The 21,719-nt window shown below is 39.6% G+C and overlaps 1 non-coding gene across 1 annotated transcript; it reads right to left on the bottom strand.

Moving 5' to 3' along the window:
* Positions 1-1,587: 1,587 nt before the first annotated feature.
* On the bottom strand, positions 1,588-1,695 carry LOC112793884 (small nucleolar RNA R71). Its single transcript, XR_003198572.1, has one exon. It is a non-coding gene; the product is annotated as a small nucleolar RNA R71 (small nucleolar RNA).
* Between the last annotated feature and the right edge of the window lie 20,024 nt (positions 1,696-21,719).

The following is a 21,719-nucleotide window of genomic DNA, read 5'->3' on the forward strand; positions in this document are numbered from 1 at the left end:
CTCTTGACTTGAGTGTTTATGTGTCTCATATGCATTCTCATTAGTGTCAGTAGTATACAAACTGCTAAGTTTGGTGTCTTGCATGCATTGTTATTTCATTTTAGTTGCATTTTGATTATTAAAAATCCAAAAATATTTTTAATTTGTGTCTTTTCAAGTCAATAATACAGAGAATTGAAGATTCAGAACATACTGCAGAGGAATTACACAGAAAAGCTGGGCGTTCAAAACGCCCAGTGAAGAAGGACAGACTGGCGTTTAAACGCCAGCCAGGGTACCTGGTTGGGCGTTTAACGCCCAAAAGGGTAGTATTTTGGGCGTTAAACGCCAGAATGTGCACCATTCTGGGCGTTTAACGCCAGGATGGCACAAGAGGGAAGATTTTGTTTTCAATGCAAATTTTTTTCAAGTTTTCAAAATTTTTCAAAATCAAATCTTTTTCAAATCATATCTTTTCAATCATATGTTTTCAAAATTGATTTCTTTCCATTTTTAAGGATACTTGCTATCAATTAATGATTTGATTCAACATTTCAAGTATATTGCCTTTTCTGTTGAGAAAGGTTTAATGTTTGAATCATATCTTTTCTTGATAGCCAAGTCATTAATTTTCAAAATCAAATCTTTTTTAAAATGTTTTTCAAATCATATCTTCTCAATCACATCTTTTTAAAAATAATCATATCTTCTTAACCACACCTTTTTCAAAATAGCTTTCAATCAAATCTTTTTGATTTCTAATATCAATGTCTTTTTCAAAAATCACTTTATTTCTTTCCCACTTTTATTTTCGAAAATCAATTAGTGTTTTTCAAAATGTTTTCAAAATCTTTTACTTAATTTTCGAAAATCACTCCCCTTCTTCTCACATCCTTCTATTTATGGACTAACACTATTCCTTAATGCAAAATTCGAACTCCATCTTCTTTGATAAGTTCGAATTTTCTACTTCTGTCTTCTAATTTTCTTTTCCTCTGACACCTCAAGGAATCTTTATACTGTGACATAGAGGATTCCACATTTTCTTGTTCTCTTCTCTTTCTTATGAGCAGGAGCAAAGACAAAAGCATTCTTGTTGAGGCTGATCCTGAACCTGAAAGGACCTTGAAGCGAAAGCTAAGAGAAGCTAAGGCACAATTCTCTGTAGAGGACCTAACAGAAATCTTCAAAGAAGAAGAACTCATGGCAGCCGAAAACAACAACAATGCCAACAATGCAAGGAAGGTGCTAGGTGACTTTACTGCACCTACTCCCGACTTCTATGGGAGAAGCATCTCTATCCCTGCCATTGGAGCAAACAACTTTGAGCTTAAGCCTCAATTAGTTTCTCTAATGCAACAGAATTGCAAGTTCCATGGACTTCCATTGGAAGATCCTCATCAGTTTTTAGCTGAATTCTTGCAAATCTGTGACACTGTCAAGACTAATGGGGTTGACCCTGAGGTCTATAGACTCATGCTATTCCCTTTTGCTGTAAGAGACAGAGCTAGGACATGGTTGGACTCACAACCTAAAGAAAGCCTGGACTCTTGGGAAAAGCTGGTCAATGCCTTCTTGGCAAAGTTCTTTCCACCTCAAAAATTGAGTAAGCTTAGAGTGGAAGTCCAAACCTTCAGACAGAAGGAAGGAGAATCCCTCTATGAAGCTTGGGAAAGATACAAACAATTAATCAGAAAGTGTCCTTCTGATATGCTTTCTGAATGGAGCATCATAGGTATTTTCTATGATGGTCTCTCTGAACTATCCAAGATGTCTTTGGATAGCTCTGCTGGAGGCTCTCTTCATCTGAAGAAGACGCCTACAGAAGCTCAAGAGCTGATTGAAATGGTTGCAAATAACCAATTCATGTACACTTCTGAAAGAAATCCTGTGAACAATGGGACTAGTCAGAAGAAAGGAGTTCTTGAGATTGACACTCTGAATGCCATATTGGCTCAGAACAAAATATTGACTCAACAAGTCAATATGATTTCTCAAAGTCTGTCTGGAATGCAAAATGCACCAAGCAGTACTAAGGAAGCTTCATCTGAGGAAGAAGCTTATGATCCTGAGAACCCTTCAATGGAAGAGGTGAATTACATGGGAGAACCCTATGGAAACACCTATAATCCTTCATGGAGAAATCATCCAAATTTTTCATGGAAGGATCAACAGAGACCTCAACAAGGTTTCAACAATAATAATGGTGGAAGAAACAGGTTTAGCAATAGCAAGCCTTTTCCATCATCTTCTCAGCAACAGACAGAGAGTTCTAAGCAGAATAACTCTGACTTAGCAACCATGGTCTCTGATCTAATCAAAACCACTCAAAGTTTCATGACTGAAACAAGGTCCTCCATTAGAAATTTGGAGGCACAAGTGGGTCAGCTGAGCAAGAGAATTACTGAACTCCCTCCTAGCACTCTTCCAAGCAACACAGAAGAAAATCCAAAAGGAGAGTGCAAGGCCATTAACATGGCCGAATTTGGAGAGGAAAGAGAGGCAGTGAACGCCACTGAGGAAGGCCTCAATGGACGTCCACTGGCCTCCAATGAGTTCCCCAATGAGGAACCATGGGAATCTGAGGCTCAAAATGAGACTATAGAGATTCCATTGGACTTACTTCTGCCATTCATGAGCTCTGATGAGTATTCTTCCTCTGAAGAGGATGAGTATGTCACTGAAGAGCAAGTTGCTAAATACCTTGGAGCAATCATGAAGCTAAATGACAAGTTGTTTGGAAATGAGACTTGGGAGGATGAACCTCCTTTGCTCACCAAAGAACTGGATGACTTGTCTAGGCAGAAACTGCCTCAAAAGAGACAAGATCCTGGGAAGTTTTCAATACCTTGTACCATAGGCACCATGACCTTCAAGAAGGCCTTGTGTGACTTAGGGTCAAGTATAAACCTCATGCCTCTCTCTGTAATGGAGAAGCTAGGGATCTTTGAGGTGCAAGCTGCAAAAAATCTCACTAGAGATGGCAGACAACTCGAGAAAACAAGCTTATGGACTTGTAGAGGATGTTCTGGTAAAAGTTGAAGACCACTACATCCCTACTGATTTCATAGTCCTAGAGACTAGGAAGTGCATGGATGAATCCATCATCCTTGGCAGACCCTTCCTAGCCACAGCAAAGGCTGTGATTGATGTTGATAGAGGAGAGTTGATCATTCAAGTGAATGAAGAATCCTTGGTGTTTAAGGCCCAAGGATACCCCTTTGTCACCATGGAGAGGAAGCATGAAGAGCTTCTCTCAAAACAGAGTCAAACAGAGCCCCCACAGTCAAACTCTAAGTTTGGTGTTGGGAGGCCACAACCAAACTCTAAGTTTGGTGTTGAACCCCCACATTCAAACTCTAAGTTTGGTGTTGGGAGGTTCCAACATTGCTCTGAGCATTTCTGAGGCTCCATGAGAGCCAACTGTCAAGCTACTGACATTAAAGAAGCGCTTGTTGGGAGGCAACCCAATGTTATATTTTTATCTATTTTCCTTGTTATTTTATGTCTTTTGTAGGTTGATGATCATGAGAAGTCACAAAATCAATGAAAAAAAGCAAAAACAGAATGAAAAACAGAAGGAAAAATAGCACACCCTGGAGGAGAGCTTGCTGGCGTTTAAACGCCAGTAAGGCTAGCTGTTGGGCGTTTAACGCCCAATCTGGCACCATTCTGGGCGTTTAACGCCAGAAAGGGGCACCAGACTGGCGTTAAACGCCAGAAAAGGGTAAGAAGCTGGCGTTAAACGCCAGAAATGGGCACCAGCCCGGTGTTTAACGCCAGAATTGGCCAGAAACGCAATTTTGCTTGCCATTTGGTGCAGGGATGACTTTTCCTTGACACCTCAGGATCTGTGGACCCCACAGGATCCCCACCTACCCCACCACTCTCTCTCTTCTTCACCCATTCACCAATCACCTCAACACCTCTTCCCCAAAAGCCCTTCACCTATCAAATCCCATCTTTCTCTTCATCACTCACATCCATCCTTCATAAAACCTCACCTACCTCACCATTCAAATTCAAACCACTTTCCCTCCCAAACCCACCCATACATGACCGAACCATGACTCCCCCCACTCCTATATAAACCCTTCTTCACTCCTTCATTTTCACACAACCTAAACACCACTTCTACCCCTTTTGGCCGAACACAAGCCATTCCCTTTTCCCTTCATTTCTTCTTCTTCTACTCTCTTCTTTCTTCTTTTGCTCGAGGACAAGCAAACATTTTAAGTTTGGTGTGGTAAAAGCATTGCTTTTTGTTTTTCCATAACCATTTATGGCATCCAAGGCCGGAGAAACCTCTAGAAAGAGGAAAGGGAAGGCAAAAGCTTCCACCTCCGAGTCATGGGAGATGGAGAGATTCATCTCAAGGGTGCATCAAGACCACTTCTATGAAGTTGTGGCCTTGAAAAAGGTGATCCCTAAGATCCCTTTCAAACTCAAAAAGGGTCAACTTTGATCAAAGGTTGGACCAAGTCCTCACAGTCATATATGAAAAGGGCGCCCAATGGAAGAGAGATTCAAGAGGGAAGCCGGTTCAATTGAGAAGGCATGACCTCAAACCCGTGGCTAGAGGATGGTTGGAGTTCATCCAACGCTCAATCATTCCCACTAGCAACCGGTCCGAAGTTACTATAGACTGGGCTATCATGATCCATAGCATCATGAATGGAGAAGAAATAGAAGTTCATGAGGTTATAGCTCAAGAACTTTATAAGGTGGCGGACAAGTCCTCTACCTTGGCAAGGTTAGCCTTTCCTCATCTCATTTGTCACCTCTGTTATTCAGTTGGAGTTGACATAGAGGGAGACATCCCCATTGATGAGGACAAGCCCATCACTAAGAAGAGGATGGAGCACACAAGAGACCCCACTCATCATGAGATCCCTGAGATTCCTCAAGGGATGCACTTTCCTCCACAAAACTATTGGGAGCAACTAAACACCTCCCTAGGAGAATTGAGTTCCAACATGGGACAACTAAGGGTGGAGCACCAAGAACACTCCATCATCCTCCATGAAATTAGAGAAGATCAAAGAATCATGAGAGAGGAGCAACAAAGACAAGGAAGAGACATTGAGGAGCTCAAGCACTCCATATGATCTTCAAGAGGAAGAAAGAGCCGCCATCACTAAGGTGGACCCGTTCTTTAATTTCCTTGTTCTTTATTTTTCTGTTTTTCGAAAATTATGCTTATGTTTATCTATGTTTGTGTCTTGTGATCATTAGTGTCTTAGTGTCTATGCCTTAAAGTTATGAATGTCCTATGAATCCATCACCTTTCTTGAATAAAAACATGTTCTTAATTGAAAAAGATAAGAATTGCATGAATTTTGAATTTTATAACAGTTTAATTATTTTGATGTGGTGGCAATATTTTTGTCTTCTGAATGTATGCTTAAACAGTGCATATGTCTTTTGAATTTGTGGTTCATGAATGTTGGCTCTTGAAAGAATGATGAAAAAGGAGACATGTTACTGAGGATCTGAAAAATCATAAAAATGATTCTTGAAGCAAGAAAAAGCAATGAAAAAAAAAAGAAAATTTCGAAAAAAAAATATTCGAAAAAAATAGAGAAAAGAAAGAAATAAAGTTGTGATCCAAGGCAAAAAGAGTGTGCTTAAGAACCCTGGACACCTCTAGTTGGGGACTCTAGCAAAGCTGAGTCACAATCTGAAAAGGTTCACCCAATTATGTGTCTGTGGCATGTATGTATCCGGTGGTAATACTGGAAGACAGAGTGCTTTGGGCCACGGCCAAGACTCAATAAGTAGCTATGTTCAAGAATCATCATACTTAACTAGGAGAATCAATAACACTATCTGGATTCTGAGTTCCTAAAGAAGCCAATCATTCTGAATTTCAAAGGATAGAGTGAGATGCCAAAACTGTTCAGAGGCAAAAAGCTAAAAGCCCCGCTCATCTAATTAATACTGATCTTCATAGATGTTTTTGGAATTCATTGCATATTCTCTTCTTTTTTTTTATCTTGTTTGATTTTCAGTTGCTTGAGGACAAGCAACAATTTAAGTTTGGTGTTGTGATGAGCGGATAATTTATACGCTTTTTGGCATTGTTTTTAGTATGTTTTTAGTATGATCTAGTTAGTTTTTAGTATATTTTTATTAGTTTTTAGTTAAAATTCACTTTTCTGGACTTTACTATGAGTTTGTGTGTTTTTTTGTGATTTCAGGTATTTTCTGGCTGAAATTGAGGGACCTGAGCAAAAATCTGATTCAGAGACTAAAAAGGACTGCAGATGCTGTTGGATTCTGACCTCCCTGCACTCGAAGTGGATTTTCTGGAGTTACAGAATCCCAATTGGCGCGCTCTCAACGGTGTTGGAAAGAAGACATCCTGGGCTTTCCAGCAATATATGATAGTCCATACTTTGCCCAAGATTTGATGGCCCAAACCGGCGTTCAAAGTCACCCTCAAGATTTCCAGCGTTAAACGCCGGAACTGGCATCAAAATGGGAGTTAAACGCCCAAACTGGCATAAAAGCTGGCGTTTAACTCCAAGAAGAGTCTCTACACGAAAATGCTTCAATGCTCAGCCCAAGCACACACCAAGTGGGCCCGGAAGTGGATTTTTATGTCATTTACTCATCTCTGTACACCCTAGGCTACTAGTTCTCTATATATAGGACCTTTTACTATTGTATTTTCATCTTTTGATCACTTTTAGATCTCTAGATCATCTTTGGACATCTAGTTCTTAGATCATTGGGAGGCTGGCCTCACGGCCATGCCTAGACCTTGTTCTTATGTATTTTCAACGGTGGAGTTTCTACACACCATAGATTAAGGTGTGGAGCTCTGCTGTACCTCGAGTATTAATGCAATTACTATTGTTCTTCTATTCAATTCCGCTTGTTCTTGTTCTAAGATATCACTTGTTCTTCAACTTGATGAATGTGATGATCCGTGACACTCATCATCATTCTCACCTATGAACGTGTGACTGACAACCACCTCCGTTCTACCTTCGATTGGGTGAATATCTCTTGGATTCCTGATACACGATGCATGGTTGATCGCCTGACAACCGAGTGCTCGCCTGACAAACGAGCCAGCCATTCCGTGAGATCAGAGTCTTCGTGGTATAGGCTAGAACTGATGGCGGCATTCAAGAGAATCCGGAAGGTCTAACCTTGTCTGTGGTATTCTGAGTAGGATTCAATGATTGAATGACTGTGACGTGCTTCAAACTCCTGAGGGTGGGACGTTAGTGACAGACGCAAAAGAATCACTGGATTCTATTCCGGCCTGATCGAGAACCGACAGATGGATAGCCGTGCCGTGACAGGGTGCGTTGAACATTTCCACTGAGAGGATGGGAGGTAGCCACTGACAACGGTGAAACCCTTGCTTAAGCTTGCCATGGAAAGGAGTAAGAAGGATTGGATGAAGACAGTAGGAAAGTAGAGAGACGGAAGGGAAGGCATCTTCATACGCTTATCTGAAATTCCTACCAATGAATTACATAAGTATCTCTATCTTTATCTTTATGTTTTATTCGTATATCACCATACCCATTTGAGTTTGCCTGACTAAGATTTACAAGGTGACCATAGCTTGCTTCATACCAACAATCTCTGTGGGATCGACCCTTACTCGCGTAAGGTTTATTACTTGGATGACCCAGTACACTTGCTGGTTAGTTGTGCGAAGTTGTGTTTATGCCATGGTACTGAATACCAAGTTTTTGGATTCATTACCAGGGATTAATTGATTTGTGAAAAGTAGTGATCACAATTTCGTGCACCACTTTTCATCCACTTATTCATATGATTTGCATGTATTTACAATTCCTTCCTAAAAATATTCTATGATTGAAAACTTGCTTCCTAAAGACTTTTTAGTTGTATATTTTTATTTCTCTTCGTACCATTCGATGCCGTGATCTGTGTACTAAATGTTTCAGGCTTCATAGGGCAGGAATGGCGTAAGGAATGAAGAGGAAGCGTGCAAAACTGGAAGGAACTCATGGAATTGAGGAGATGACCAGCGAGAAGTCACGCGGTCGCATGGCTCACGCGACCGCGCGAAATGGAAGAAATCAGAGTGATGCGTTCGCGTGCCTGACGCGATCGCGCATATTGGAAGCTGCACGAATGACGTGAATGCGTAGACGACGCGCACGCGTGGTACGAAAAACGCTGAGTGACGCGATCGCGTGGACGACGCGGCCGCGTGACCTGCGCGAACTGCAGAAATTACAAAATATGCTGAAGACAGTTTCGGGCCGCATTTTGACCTAGATTTTGGCCCAGAAACACAGATTAAAGTCAGGGAACATGCAGAGACTCAAGAGATCACTTCAGATCTCCAGTTATTAACTTTTCATAATTTAGATGTAGTTTTTAGAGAGAGAGGTTCTCTCCTCTCTCTTAGGATTAGGATTAGGATTCCTCTTAAAGGATTTAGGAATATTTTCATCTTCTTTATCTCATGTTCAATGTTCTTTCTATTTATTTTCTCTTTATTTGTTTATGAACCATTCATGTTATGATTTGCTTAACTAATGCAATTTGAGGTATTTCAGACTCATGATTGTTTTCTTTTATTTATATAAATAATTTAGATTTTTCTCTTTTGGCTTTGGTTGATTAATTGGTAACTCTTGAGTTGTCAAACTCATCGTGATTGATAATTGTTATTCTTGCTGATTAATTTAGATTCTTATAACTCTAGTCTTTCCTTAAGAAGTTGACTAGGACTTTAGGTGTTAAATTAATTTATCCACTTAATTGACCTTCATAGTTAGAGGTTGACTTAGTGGTAGCAGAAATATAATTCTCATCACCATTGATAAGGGTAACTAGGATAGGACTTCCAGTTTTCATACCTTGCCAAGAGTTTTACTAGTTATTAATTTATTAATTCCTGCAATTTATTTCTCCTGTTTAAAACCTTTTCAAAACTCAAAACATTGTTTTGCATAACCAATAATAATTCATACTTCCCTGCAATTCCTTGAGAAGACGACCCGAGGTTTGAATACTTCGGTTTATAAATTTTATTGGGTTTGTTACTTGTGACAACCAAACGTTTGTAAGAAAGGTTGATTGCTTGGTTTAGAAACTATACTTGCAATGAGAATTTATTATAACTTATAAACCATCAATCTTCAGTTCTTCAATAGGTGAGGTGGCAAAGCTACTTAATACGCCTCCGGCTCGAATCGCCTCAGAATCTCAAATGGTCCTATATACCTCGGATTCAACTTCTTGGTTTTGATTGCTCTTCCAATTCTAGTTGTAGGTGTAACTCTCAGAAATACAAGCTCTCCTATTTCAAATTCTAATGGTTTCCTTCTCTGATCTGCATAACTTTTCTGTCGACTCTGAGCAGTTAAAATCTTCTCCCGAATCTTCTTAATCTTCTTAGTAGTCTCTGCTACCAAATCAGGACCAAAAATGCTTACTTCACCGGTTTCATACCAACAAAGTGGAGATTGGCACTTCCGTCCATACAAAGCCTCATACAGAGTCATCCCAATGCTCGCATGAAAGCTATTATTGTACGCAAACTCCACCAATAGCATGTAACGATCCCAACTCCCAGGTTGATCTAATACACATGCCCTCAGCATATCTTCCAATGTCTGAATAATCCTTTCCGACTGTCCATCCGTTCGCAGATGATATGTGGTAGTGAGACATAGCTTCGTTTCGAAAGCTCTTTGGAAAGCTCCCCAAAACCATGACATGAATCAGGGATCACGGTCTGACACTATGATTGATGGCACACCGTGAAACCTTACAATCTCTTTGATATACAATCTCGCCAACTCCTCCATAGAACAGTTCACTCGAATAGGCAGAAAATGAGCAGATTTTGTTAAGCGATCCACGATCACCCAAACCGCATCAAATCCTGACCTAGTCCTCAGTAATCTGGTCACAAAGTCCATCGTAATTCCTTCCCACTTCTACTGAGGAATCTCAAGTGGCTGTAGCATCCCCGACAGTTTTTGATGCTGTATATTTACCTTCTGATACGTCAAGCACTTGGATATCACTGTAGCTACATCACCTTTCATCCCAGGCCACCAAAACATCTTCTTTAAGTCATAATACATCTTTGTACTTCCGGGATGAATAGAAAACCCACTGTTGTGAGCTTTCGACAATAAGTCTTGACTCAAATTCCCGACATTCGGTATACAAATTCCCCCCTTATATCTCCACAACCATTCATCATCCTTGGTGAATTCTCCAAGCCTCTTCCCACCAACTGGTTGAAATAACTGTTGAAGCTTTTGCTCATCTTGCTGAGCCTTCTGAATCTGTGTTTTAAATGTACTTAAAATCTGCAACTGATTCAAACAAGCTATTCTGGCAATTTCACCAATATTCAGCTTAAGATCCACAAACTTATCCACTAACTCCTCTTCCTTGATTCTTATCCAAGCAATTGTCAATGACTTTTGACTCAACGCTCTGCCACCACATTAGCCTTTCCAGGGTGATATCTTAATTCCAAATCATAATCCTTTAAAAGCTCCTTCCACCTCTGATAAACCACTATTTTATGGTTTACAATGTGTTTAATTGTGTGGTTTTATCATGGTCTTTACCCACTTATTCATATAATTAGCATGCATTTATATTTCCTTCCTGAAATTATTACATGATTGAAAACATGCTTCTTTGGTCTTAATCTAGCTAATCTTAATCCTCTCTTATTACCATTCGATGCCTTGATCTGTGTGTTAAGTGTTTCAGGCTTCATAGGGCAGGAATGGCTTAGAGAATGAAGAGGAAGTGTGCAAAGATGGAAGGAATACAAGGAATTGAGGAGATGACCAGTGAAAAGTTACGTGGTCGCATGGCTCACGCGACCGCACAAAAGGGAAGAAATCAGAGTGACGCGTTCGCGTGCCAGACGCGACCGCGCGGATTGGAAGCTGCACGAACGACGCGAAAGCGTGGACGACGCGCACGTGTGGTACGAGAAATTCTAAGTGACGCGAATGCGTGGACGACGCGGATGCATGACGTGCGCGATCTGCAGAATTACAAAAGTCACTGTCAGAGATTCTGGGCCGCATTTCAACCCAGTTTTCGGCCCAGAAACACAGATTAAAGTCAGGGAACATGCAGAGACTCAACAGGCTTTCATAATTCATAATTTTTAGTTCTAGATGTAGTTTTTAGAGAGAGAGGCTCTCTCCTCTCTCTTAGGATTTAGAAATTAGGATTTTTAGAAATTAGGATTTATTTCAACTCTTCATCAGGTTCAATATTTTTTTTACTTTATATTTCTCTTCTACTTTGAGATACTTTAATACTTTAATTTTATGTTTGATTTATGTTGCCCAATTGGCTTATGAACTTTTCATGTTAGGATTATACATTATTGAGATGTTTTCAGATATTTATGATTTCAATTTAGCTTTCGACATTATTGGCGTTAATTGATTAACTGGAAACTCTTGAGTTATCAACTATTCATGCTTGATTGTTATGTCAGCTAATTAACCAGAATTCCACTAACTCTAGTCTTTCCTTAGGATTTGGCTAGGACTTGTGAAATCTAACCAATTAGTTCACTTGACTTTCCCTTGCTTACGCAATGGTTAACTAAGTGGGATTAACTTCCATTGTCATAGGAGTAACTAGGATAGGACTTTCGAAATTTCATATCTTGCCAAGAGTTTATTTTATAGCTATTTATCTATTTTAAGTGTCATTTGAATTACTTGTCATACCTCCCTGCAATTCCTTGAGAAGACGACCCGAGGTTTAAATACTTCGGTTATCAATTTATTTAGGGGTTTGTTACTTGTGACAACCAAAACGTTTGTAAGAAAGGTTGATTGCTTGGTTTAGTAACTATACTTACAACGAGAGTTTACTATAACTTCTAAACCATCAATCTTCAGTTTTTCAAAATGGCGCCGTTGCCGGGGAATTGAAAACGTGTGCCTTATTATTGGTTATTGTAAATATTTTTCAAAAAAAAATTCAGATTTTTATTTTAAAATTTTTATCTTATCTTATCTTATTTCAAAATCAAATTTCAAATTTCAAATATTTTTCAAAAAAAAATCATATCTTTTTTTTCAAAATCTTATTTTATCTTTTTTTTTCAAAAATCATATCTTTTTCCAAAATATTTTCTTATCTTTTTCAAAAATCATATTTTTTTAAATATTTTCTTTTTGTTAGTTTTTGTTTCTAATTTTTTCCTACTACTATGAACTCTCACCCCTTTGGCTATGAGTCTGGTTATAATTATGTTGCAGAAAGAGGAGACTACAGTGAGAACATGCATCAAGGTTGGAACAATCAAAGATGGAAGGAGCCACAAGGATTTGATCAACCCTCATGGCAACAACTACCTCCAATGGACTATCAACAATCATTCTGTGATGCATATCAAGGCAATGGCTATGGTGAGCACTCTTTTGACTATCAACAACCACCACCATATGCTTATGAATCCTCTCCTCAATATGACTTTAGATCACCATACTCACAAGCCCCTTTCTTCCATTCACCTCCATACGACCCCAACCCAAATCCACCATACCAACCACCCTATGCACCGTATGAACCATATATAGAACCACCCCAATTCCAACCCAATTACTCCCAAGAACCACTACCTCAATATACACCATCTCCATATCCATCAATCCAAGAGCACTATGATCCTACTTATGATACCCAAGCGGCACAAGAATCAACGGATCGTCTCAAGAAAACAGTGGATCAATTTTACGCAACCCTTCATCAATTGAATCAAAGGATAAATCAATTAGCTTCCCGACGTTCGGACACTCAAGGAACCCTCATGGCTTCATATGGACAATCTAATGAAGAACGTAGCATGAAGAAGACATTAGAAACTCCGGTGGACAGTAAAGAGCATGAATTTGTACTGGAACAAGTGGAAGAAGCCGGAATTATTGAAGAAGAAGAAATGGTTGAAGACTTAGGAGATGCTGAACCTCTATGGAAATGTCAAGACATAGAGCCTCCTTCCAAGGCGATTGAAATTGATGCTGATGAGGGTGTACAACCTCCAAGGCATATCATAGTTGAAGACTTGGAAGAGGTTTATCAAGATATGGAAATTAAAGAAGAAAAAGCACAACCTCCCATGCCCTTGGTAATTAATGAAGAAGAGTTTGAATTAGAAGAAAGCTACCAAGAGGAAGAGGTTGAAATCAAAGAAGTTTGCAAAGAGGTGGAAGTTGTCAAAGAGCACAAGGGAGTGGAGCTTGAAATCACCTTGCCAAAGTTATTGGAGACCCCTCCCCCTAAGTTGTCATCATCCTTCACAATATTCAAGTGGGTAAAATTCATATCCCTTAGCTTTCTAATCCCACTTGAATGGCTACTGGAGATGAATGGTCAACTTAGAGCTCTTTGTGGCACTAAGAGTAAGAGGAAGATGGTCAGTGGTAAGAATTGTCCTGCAAGGTTCATTATGGTTGGAAGCTCAAAGTTTAAACGCAAAGGTTGGTATAGAGCTTAGCTGAATGGGTCTAGGAAGTTGTTTGGCTGCTTCAGTGAGAATTCAGACTGCTTACCATCCGGATGGAACAATATTGCTCAATAAGAAGACGGGTGCAAAAGCAAGGTTTGGGACCCCAGAATTCAATCTAGAAATCAATACTCTTGGGGCCTTGTTACTTGCTTTAGCTTGCTTGAAGGCTCTCTGCGCCTAGTTTGGGACCCCGAAGGCTATTGGAATTCCAAACACTGGTGGAGATTCTTGGATGAATACAAGCACAAGCCGCCATAACAAGAAGCTCGCCAAATGTCCAACTTAAGGACTTTAACTAAAAGTGCTGGGTGGGAGACAACCCACCATGGTATGATCGTTTCTTCTTCAGTTTGAATTTTTGTCTATTTTTGAATTTTGATTGAACCTGGAATTTTTGCATATCATTCATTGCATTTTTCATTCTACATACTGCATAAAAAAAAGGGAAGCCGCGACGCGACAGCGTTGCCGACGCGACCGCATTGCAGGTGGCTCAGAGAGAATGATACATCAAACAGAGAGTCACGCAAGAGCGTGGCTGGAGGCATGCCCATGGCACAAATCGCCCCACGCGAATGCATCAGCGACGCGTCCACGTCACATGCAAAACATGCCTCCCACGCGTCCGCGTCTTCCACGCGGCCGCGTGACCTGGTAATCGACGTAAAAAGGGTGTATGGCCGAAAGTTGCGCTAAAATTAGGCTGGACTCGTGCTAGCAGCACAAGCCCTGCCACGCGAACCGTGCCCCACGCGTCCGCGTCAATCCCCATAATATGACCTATCACACGATCGCGTCACCCACGCGGCCGCGTCACCCAAAATCTTGGCAAAATGAGTTTCAAACAGAAAGTTGCGCGAGCGCGCGGCTGCCCTTGCACTAGTAGCACGAATTCACTCACGCGACCGTGTGCCCCACGCGGCCGCATCACTTGACAATAGCGCCAACCGCGCGAATGCGTCCCTCACGCGTTTGCGTCGCCTGCGCCGCACAGCTTATCCAAATCAGCCAAGATATCTCATCTTTTCTTCCCCAAATCTAATCTTGTCTTTCCCTTCTTATTTCTTTCTTCCTTCTTTTCTTTTTCTTTCTTTTTTCTTTTAATTGGTGTTGGAAATTTATTTGGGTCATTATTTTGCTTGTGGATTGTTAAAGAAATTATTTGACAATTATATATCATTTTTAAAGGGTGCTTGCATGTTCAATTTAATACTTTTCATACCTTATTTAATATGCATGCTTTATGTTTGTGAAAAAGCCCGTATGGCATCATGCACTTTTCTACATTATTCTATTCTACTATTCAATGCTTACTTTTCACAAATTCCCTTTACTATTTTATTAATTAAATATAATTGTCAATACAAATGTTATTATTAGTTTCTCACGACTAATAATACATCTAGGCTTTTGATGCTTGATCTATGCTACTCATTCCCTTGTCGGCATGCTAATAAACATCTTGCATCCAATACTCCCCATGCCTTGCTATATTTCCATTGATGAAATGATTACATGGAATCACGACCATGTCTTTCATTCACTATTTTCCTTACTTGGCATGATTATCACTCGTACCACCCTGCTCTTTACTCTATCCCTTTGACTTCATGTCTCTTTCTCTTCTCCCTTTTTCAGGCTGGCCACCGGGAAGAGTAAAGAGAAAGACTCTACAACGAGCATCGGCTGAGGAACCACAACACCCGCCCACCTGTACATCTCAGCATGCACCGAGGACGGTGCAATCTTTAAGTGTGGGGAGGTCGATACCGATCTCCACGGGTCAGTTAGTCCCTTCTTAACACCAATTTTTGTTTTTTATTGTTGCATTATAGTTTAATTTTGTGCATATTTTACCACTTGGTTGAAGTAATATTTTCTTTTTCAAGAAAACTTTTTATTGTATTTCACTAATTTAAATTAAAAACTTTTTGAAAAACCTGTATGAAGAAATATTGTTTTGGAACATAGTTTAGAGCTCGAACACACAAAACCAGTGAGATTTTGAGCCTATTTGATTGGTTGCATTCTATCAACCAATATATTATTTTTGATGTGTGTTTTTCTCTCTAAAATTGTGATCTTTGTCTTGCTTAATTCTATATTTCCATCATTTTATGTATGCATGCACTTATATGATTGAGGCCTTGTTTCACTGAGCTTACATACCCATATGGCCTTACCTTTTATTATCCTTTGCAAACCAATTTGAGCCTAATATACCCATTTGTTCTTTACTCTAGCTCATTACTAACTCTAAGCGGAAAATAATAGTGTCCTTAATTTGAATCCTTGGTTAGCTTAGACTAGTAAAAGTGCTCATGATTTAAGTGTGGGGAAGTTGGGTTTGAAAATATTTGCTTTGAATAATTGGGTGTTGTATATTTTAGTGAGAATGTGCAAAATAATGGTTGAGCACGTGTTATTTGCATTCAATACTTTAATCATATGCAAAAAAAAGTGAAAAAGAAAAAGAAAAGAGCAATTAATAAAAGGGGACAAAATGCCCCAAAATAAATAGTAAAATCAATGCATATAAGCTGTACTCAAAACTTGGAATGCATAAATATGTAGTAAACACAGTTAATGGGAAGTTAGATTTTGTATTTTAATTAAATGAATTGTCGTGAGTTAGGTGAAAAGTTTATGTTAATTAAGGATTCAGATTTTAGTCCACTTGGCCAAATACAATCCTACCTTGACCCTAAACCCATTATAACCCTTAAAAGACCTCTTAATTTGTGTATTGGTGCATTAGATTTTTGTTGATTGTTAGATGAAGAGCAAGCTATAGAAAGCAAGATTAGTAGAGAATTGAGAGAATTGACCCTATACACCTGAGAGATTAGAGTGATATACACTACGAGTGAGGGTTCAGTGCTTAATTCTATGTTTCCTGCTTTCATGAGCTATCTTCTTCTTGCAAGTTACTTATATTGTATTTTACGATTTGAATTAGTGAAATCCAGTTCATATTTATTCTTGAAGGATTTATTTACTTTTTCACCAAGTAGGTAGAAACATTTTGCATGTAGTTGCAATTACATTCATAGGTTGCATTGCATAAGTCTTACCTTTCCCTACTCATTTATTTGGTCTCCTGGAGTTTAGCATGAGGACATGCTAATGTTTAAGTGTGGGGAGGTTGATAAACCACTATTTTATAGTTTACAATGTGTTTAATTGTGTCGTTTTATCATGGTCTTTACCCACTTATTCATATAATTAGCATGCATTTATATTTCCTTCCTAAAATTATTATATGATTGAAAACATGCTTCTTTGGTCTTAATCTAGCTAATCTTAATCCTCTCTTATTACCATTCGATGCCTTGATCTGTGTGTTAAGTGTTTCAGGCTTCATAGGGCAGGAATGGCTTAGAGAATGAAGAGGAAGTGTGCAAAGATGGAAGGAATACAAGGAATTGAGGAGATGACCAACGAAAAGTCACGCGGTTGCATGGCTCACGCGACCGCACGAAATGGAAGAAATCAGAGTGACGCGTTCGCGTGCCTGACGCGACCGCGCGGATTGGAAGCTACACGAACGACGCGAAAGCGTGGACGACGTGCACGCGTGGTACGAGAAATGCTAAGTGACGCGAATGCGTGGACGGCGTGCACGCATGACGTGCGCGATCTGCAGAATTACAAAAGTCACTGTCAGAGATTCTGGGCCGTATTTCAACCCAGTTTTCGGCCCAGAAACACAGCTTAAAGTCAGGGAACATGCAGAGACTCAATAGGCTTTCATAATTCATAATTTTAGTTCTAGATGTAGTTTTTAGAGAGAGAGGCTCTCTCCTCTCTCTTAGGATTTAGAAATTAGGATTTTTAGAAATTAGGATTTATTTCAACTCTTCATCAAGTTCAATATTTCGTTTACTTTATATTTCTCTTCTACTTTGAGATAATTTAATACTTTTATTTTATGTTTGATTTATGTTGCCCAATTGGCTTATGAACTTTTCATGTTAGGATTATACATTATTGAGATGTTTTCAGATATTTATGATTTCAATTTAGCTTTCCACATTATTGGATTTAATTGATTAACTGAAAGCTCTTGAGTTATCAACTATTCATGCTTGATTGTTATGTCGGCTAATTAACCGGAATTCCACTAACTCTAGTCTTTCCTTAGGATTTGGCTAGGACTTGGGAAATCTAACCAATTAGTTCACTTGACTTTCCCTTGCTTACGCAAAGATTAACTAAGTGGGATTAACTTCCATTGTCATAGGAGTAACTAGGATAGGACTTCTGAAATTTCATACCTTGCCAAGAGTTTATTTTATAGCTATTTATCTATTTTAAGTGTCATTTGAATTACTTGTCATACTTCTTCCTTATTTCTATAACCCCCAATTTTACCTTTTTCATAACCAATAATAAGTCATACCTCCCTGCAATTCCTTGAAAAGACGACGTGAGGTTTAAATACTTCGGTTATCAATTTATTTACGGGTTTGTTACTTGTGACAACCAAAACGTTTGTAGGAAAGGTTGATTGCTTGGTTTAGTAACTATACTTACAATGAGAGTTTACTATAACTTCTAAACCATCAATCTTCAGTTCTTCAACCTCCTCTGACGCCTATTGAGTTCTTTCTGATCAGAGAAGTATTTGAGACTCCTGTGATCAGAAAAGACGCTAAACCTCACTCCGTATAAGTGGTGTCTCCAAATCTTCATGCAAACACAATCACTGGTAATTCCAAGTCATGAGTTGGGTAATTCACCTCATGCGGTCTCAGCTGACGCGATGCGTAAGCTACCACATTCTAGTGTTACATCAACATGCAACCCAAACCCTTCAAGAAAGCATCACAATATACTTCAAACGGTTTGTGCGGTTCCGACAAGATTAAAACAGGCGTTGTAGTTAACTTTTGCTTCACAGTTTGAAAACTTTCTTCACACTCTGATGTCCACACAAACGGTACCTCCTTCCTTGTCAACTCAGTCATCGGTAGTGCAATCTGGAAAAATCCTTCAATAAATCTCTGGTAATATCCAGCTAAGCCCAAGAAACTTCTGACTTCTATCACCGTTGTCAGTCTTTCCCATTCCATCACCGCCTCTACTTTCGAAGGATCTACGACTATTCCTCCTTTGCTTACCACATGATCTATGAACTTCACTTCCTCCATCCAAAACTCACACTTGGACAACTTAGCATACAATTTCCGCTCTTTTAAGATTTACAACACAATCCTCAAGTGTTCCTCATACTCCTTTTCCATCTTAGAGTAAACTAAGATGTCATCTATGAAAACCACCACGAATTTGTCTAAAAAGGGACGAAATATTCTGTTCATGTAATCCATGAATACAGCAGGTGCATTTATTAACCCAAAGGACATCAATGCAAACTCGTAGTGTCCATAGCGCGTCCTAAACGCAGTCTTAGGAATATCATCCTCTTTCACCCTTATCTGATGGTAACCAAATCTCAAATCAATCTTGGAAAATACCCCAGTTCCTTGCAGTTAATCCATCAAGTCATCTATTCTTGGCAGCGGGTACTTGTTCTTCACAGTCACTTTGTTCAATTGTCGGTAATCTACACACAATCGCATCCCTCCATCCTTCTTCTTTACCAATAACACTGGCGCCCCCACGGTGATACACTCAGTCGAATGAACCTCTTGTTCAAAAGCTCTTCCAACTGAGTCTTTAGTTCTACCAGCTCTATCGGGACCATTCTATACAGAGCAATCGATACTGGTCCGGCTCCCGACACCAATTTAATCGCAAATTCAATCTCCCTTTGAGGTGGAAACTCTGGAATATCTTCCGGGAATACCTCTGGAAAGTCTCTAACCACCAGAATCTAATCTAAGTTCTGGGCATCACCCGAAGCATTAGTAGTAAAAAAATATAACCCTGACACTCTTCCCCACTACATTGCACTAATACAGAGTTCAGGTAGTAGTCCACAGCTATCACTGCTCCATTTTCTCTTTCCATTTTCTCCATTTTCTCTAACTGAATTGACTGCTCAAAGCAATTCAACAAAACCTGATTCGTCGACAACCAATCAAACCCCAAAATCATCTCTAATCCAACCATTGGTAAACAAATCAAGTCATGCATGAAGTCTCTACCCTCAAGCTTGAAACCTACTTGCCTACAACCTGACCTAGTCATAACCTTCTGATGCGGAGTATGTACGTGCAGTTCAAATGCTAATTCTGACACTTTTAAGCCTAATTTCTCAACTTTGTCAAAGGAAATAAACGAATGCGAAGCTCCAGTATCATATAATGCAATCAAGACTTTATCGCCAATTAAACAGTTACCTCTCATCAGAGGATCCGCCTTAGAAGCATCCTTGGCGTTTGATGAGTGGATAATTTATACGCTTTTTGGCATTGTTTTTGGTATGTTTTTAGTATATTTTACTTAGTTTTTATTATATTTTTATTAGTTTTTATTTAAAATTCACTTTTCTGGACTTTACTATGAGTTTGTGTGTTTTTCTGTGATTTCAGGTATGTTCTGGTTGAAATTGAGGGACTTGAGCAAAAATCTGATTCAGAGGCTGAAAAAGGACTGCAGATTCTGTTGGATTCTAACCTCCCTGCACTGGAAGTGGATTTTCTGGAGCTACAGAAGCCCAATTGGCGCGCTCTAAATTGTGTTGGAAATTAGACATCCTGGGCTTTCCAGCAATATATAATAGTTCATACTTTTCTCAAGAATTGATGGCCCAAACCGGTGTTCCAAATCAGCTTCAGAATTCCCGGTGTTTAACGCCGGAACTGGCACAAAAGTTGGAGTTAAGCGCCCAAACTGGCACAAAAGCTGGCGTTTAACTCCAGGAAAAGTCTCTACACATGAAAGCTTCAATGCTCAGTCCAAGCACACACCAGTGGACCCCGGAAGTGGATTTTTACGTCATTTACTCATTCTTGTAAACCCTCGGTCACTAGTTCACCATAAATAGGACTTTTTGCTATTGTATCTACACCTCATGACACTTTACACATTTCATATTGTACCTTCTACGGCATGAGTCTCGAAACCCTATGGTTGGTGGTGAGGAGCTCTGCTGTGTCTTGATAGATTAATGCAATTACTACTGTTTTTCATTCAATCACGCTTGCTTCTATTCTAAGATATCACTTGTTCCTCAACTTGATGAATGTGATGATCCATGACACTCATCATCATTCTCACCTATGAACGTGTGTCTGACAACCACCTCCGTTCTACCTTAGATTGAGTAGATATCTGATGCCAGGGCATTTTGGCCAGTTTCACTGACCTTTTCTTCACTGTTTTTAAGGTAGTTTCATGCATTTTCTTAGGAAATAAGCTAGTTTTGGGTAGAATTTCACTTACTTCTTGATTCAAGTATACATTGTGCACTTTACATGATTTCATGAGGATTTTTGCATAAATTATATGATAAATTGGATGATGCATGATCCCATGATTAAGAGCAAGACTTTGATGCACTCTGTTTGTTTGATTTCAGGCAGAAAGAAGCAGAGAAGAGCCACGTTAGTGGCTACGTTAGTTATACTAACGTGGGCACTAACGTGGAAGGAAGGAAAGTTGGAACGTTAGTGGCATTAACTTTGAAGAAAGGAAATGGAGCCAACGTTAGTGACACTTAACATTATCACTAACGTTGGACCAAGCTCATAAGTGGCCACGTTAGAGTCCACGTTAACTTAGTTAATGTGGCCTCTAACGTTAAATGGGGGAAGGAAGCCAACGTTAGTGACATTCAACATTGTCACTAACGTTGGCCTAAGTGCAAAATGCAACGTGAGCTAACGTAAGAGGCAAGGGTGGTCGACAATGTTAGTGACACCCAACATTGTCACTAACGTTGAAAGCAACCACACAACCCCCAAGGAAGCCACGTTAACTTCCACGTTAACTTAGTTAACATAGAAGCTAACGTGGATGAAAGAAGGTGATGGCCAACGTTAGTGACACTCAACATTGTCACTAACGTTGGAAGGAGCCACACAAGCCACAATGAGCCACGTTAACTCCCACGTTAACTCAGTTAACGTGGAAGTTTATGTGGGCGAAAGTCCCACCTGGCAGCCTGACCGTTAACTCCCACGTTAACTCAGTTAACGTGGAAGTTAACGTGGGCAAAAGTCCTACCTAGCAGCCTGACCATGCCTTCTTCAAACATGCATAACTTGAGCCACAAAGCTCCTAATGAGGTGATTCCAGTGGCATTGGAAAGTAGGATTCC

Source organism: Arachis hypogaea, chromosome 3, assembly GCF_003086295.3.
Source record: "Arachis hypogaea cultivar Tifrunner chromosome 3, arahy.Tifrunner.gnm2.J5K5, whole genome shotgun sequence".
NCBI classification, from domain to species: Eukaryota; Viridiplantae; Streptophyta; class Magnoliopsida; order Fabales; family Fabaceae; genus Arachis; species Arachis hypogaea.